At 44.7% G+C, this 3,443-nt stretch overlaps 1 long non-coding RNA gene across 1 annotated transcript; it reads left to right on the forward strand.

Moving 5' to 3' along the window:
* Nucleotides 1–1,032: 1,032 nt before the first annotated feature.
* On the forward strand, nt 1,033–2,595 carry LOC134444968 (uncharacterized). The gene is made up of 3 exons (XR_010034149.1): nt 1,033–1,490; nt 1,600–1,846; nt 2,087–2,595. It is a non-coding gene; the product is annotated as an uncharacterized LOC134444968 (long non-coding RNA).
* The last annotated feature ends 848 nt before the right edge of the window (nt 2,596–3,443 follow it).

Below are 3,443 nucleotides of genomic sequence, written 5' to 3' on the forward strand. Positions count from 1 at the left end.
TGTTGCTGCTGCCATAGAGTACTGCGACAAGGAGCTGAAATTGGAGGACTTCGCAGGCAGTGAAGCAACTGTGCGTTTCTTGCGCATTGTGGATTCTGCTTTCGATGTCCTAAACAGCCGGAATCCACTTGGGAAAGGCTTCAAAGCTCCACTGAAGCCAAGCACAAAAGACCGTGCAGAGGGCATCTTGCAGCAGGCAGAGGACTTTCTCCGTGGTTAGAAAGTGTTACGACGTGGGGAGTTGGTGCCAATTTATAAGTCCGACAGAAAGACATCCATCCAGGGCTTTATTGGCACATGCAGAAGTGTGCTCAACGTTTACCATGACTTGGTAGAAGGCAGCAATCCATCCTGCAGGTACCTTCTGACGTACAGGCTTAGCCAGGACCACTTGGAGCTCTTTTTTGGATCTGTAAGAGCTAGAGGGGGATACAACAACAATCCCAATGTTAGGCAGTTCAAAGCGGCCTATAAGCGGTTGCTTGTACGTCACCAAGTGAAATCAGGTAATGGTAACTGCCTCCTCAGAGACAACACTGATGTGTTGGATGCTACCCCACTGACAGCGAATCTCGCAAGAAGAACTGAAGACCAGGAGTATGTGGAAGTGGATTTGTCGGAAGCCGCGACTGCCTCCCTCCCAGACGTGGACCCCTTGTCTGAGTTCAAGGAGGCAGCAGTCACCTACATCGCTGGCTTCATAGTCAAGAGGCTGCATGAGAAAATATCTTGCCATGCATGTTCGGGTGCATTAAATACAGCTGAAGATGACATCTCACATCCACTGATAGCACGCAAGAGTCGGGGAGGTCTGCAGCAACCATCCAGGGGCGTTGTTGTCATCTGTTCAACCACAGAGCAGATTATTCAGAGGATGATCAGAATGAATGGTGGCCAGATTCCCAGTGGCTGTGGAATCACAAAAAATGTTGTTGCCCAAGTTTTAGCTGAAATAGGGGGCAAAACAATTTTTCCGCGGTTAGACAGTCACATGTTAGATGAATCTGTTGAGTTTAACCATGTTCACATTCTGATTTCCTGTGGCAAGTTAAGTATTACCCCTCATGTTGTGTTTGATTTTTTTTCTCAAATGGTACCTAGTGTTCTTATGTATACAAGTATATGCTATTGTAAAGCAAAAATCCTCACATACTCGGTGTAGCACCAAAAAATGTAATGGTACATGCATTTATGGATTATTACTTTGTTTTGTTTTTTTAATGGACAACACCACGGGACAGAGCCAGCCTGCTGCCATAGACGAGACCAAGGGAGAGGGCCAGCCTGCTGCCATAGACGAGACCAAGGGAGAGGGCCAGCCTGCTGCCATAGGACACAGCGAGGGGGACCGAGCCAGCCTGATGCCGTAGACGAGACCAAGGGAGAGGGCCAGCCTGAAGCCATAGACGAGACCAAGGGGGACCGAGCCAGCCTGATGCCATAGACGACAGCGAGGGGGACCGAGCCAGCCTGCGGCGATCTATGTTACGGTACTTAATATTTTACATTTTATGACACTTAACTGGCAACTGTAATGGTGCATGCATTTATGGATTATTACTTTGTTTTGTTTTTTTAATGGACAACACCACGGGACAGAGCCAGCCTGCTGCCATTGGACACAGCGAGAGGGACCGAGCCAGCCTGATGCCATAGACGACAGCGAGAGGGACCGAGCCAGCCTGATGCCATAGACGACAGCGAGAGGGACCGAGCCAGCCTGATGCCATAGACGACAGCGAGAGGGACCGAGCCAGCCTGATGCCATAGACGAGACCAAGGGAGAGGGTCAGCCTGATGCCATAGACGAGGGGGACCGAGCCAGCCTGCGGCGATCTATGTTACGGTACTTAATATTTTACATTTTATGACACTTAACTGGCATTTTATCCAAAGTGACTCTGTAAAGCAACTATCCTCATAGAGCCAACAAAACATATCAGTAAGATGGCTTTAAAGATACACCTACACCTGTAATAGTATGCTTGCACTATCTACATGTTGCCTTAATTTCATTGTTTTTTGTATTTATATTTTTTGTATGAAATGTACTGTTATTTCATGTACTGTACCATTGTTGTTACAGCTGAATATGTACACAGCACTCCAGTGGACACGCCATCCAGGAACTGGGCCAACATTGATGCTGCCATAGGCGACACCTGCAGTCAATGACTATCTTCACAACATTACAATTATGAAACTCCAAATAAATAATGAAATGTAACAGCACACAACTTTCTGGTTCTTAAATGTTTTGCAATATTGGTTCACACATTAATAACATAAACTGTGGGGGGAGAAAAGCCAGAAAAAAATGTTAAGATTTGAAGTAATGCATTTGTTTGGAAGCTTGGGGAGGAATGTTGCTTTAGAAAGAGAAGGGTTTTTAAAAATGTATATGTATGTATTCTGAATCTTGTCGAAAACGGGGGGGGGGGAACAACAACGATGGTCATGGCTGCTTGTCTGCAAAAAGCTTAGGGGGGTCACTGGACACTGGTTTAGATTATGTGATTGAAGTAATGCATTTCTTAGAAACTTGGGGAACAATGTTCACTTCATGATTTTGCAAATTAAAAAAGCACAACATAAGAGTGAGAATTTCATTTTAATCTTAACGTGAAGCACATACAACACCTAGATGTTATATTGTCATAGGCCAGCTATGTTTTTAATACCAGTAACTGAAAGGTGATAAATTGGGTTTGTTTACCATACCGTCTACCTCTAGGTGTGATCTAAGAAAGAAGCTTTTCATTCTGAATCTTGCCAAAAACTGGGGTGGGGGGGAGGAGATCAACAAAAATTATCATGATGACTGCTTGACACGGCAATCTTCGTCTTCTATCTTCTGGTGACAGCTTGACGTCGAGGAGCCTTTCTTCAGCGTCCATTGTTTCTGTCAAACGGAAAAGTTTCCTTCGTTGTTTTGCACGTCATTTGATGCCCCAAAACATTGAAAGTTATTTACAAATGTCCGTAGATGATTAACTAGGTGTGACAATGTCAAACGACACGCCGACATAAAGCACACCTTTTATTTTCTGTGTGCAGTTCTGTTTGTAACATCCAGTTTTAATTGCGGTTACATTTACAACGTGGTGAAGTAAGCTAGATCTGATGCCATTTGGCTGGCTCACGCACTGGGCTCACGTTAAAATGCTAAGCTAAAATTATTGTGGTATAACAAGCTCTTCAAGGTTTCAATATCATTTCATAAAAGTATAATTTCATTATAGCATGATACATTTGCCATACTTACCGATCACCAGTCCCATTTAAACTGGTGTTGGTGTTTTTATGACAATCAAGGGTTTCTGTGTCGACCAGTTCCACAGCTGAAAACGGGTTCAATATTTCTGCTGGGGACGCCATGTCATATTCGGGTGGGAGGGGCGGGACATGTCTTGAAGTGTCTGTTTGTGGATTGGCCGGCGATG

This window comes from Engraulis encrasicolus, unplaced genomic scaffold, assembly GCF_034702125.1.
Source record: "Engraulis encrasicolus isolate BLACKSEA-1 unplaced genomic scaffold, IST_EnEncr_1.0 scaffold_89_np1212, whole genome shotgun sequence".
NCBI classification, from domain to species: Eukaryota; Metazoa; Chordata; class Actinopteri; order Clupeiformes; family Engraulidae; genus Engraulis; species Engraulis encrasicolus.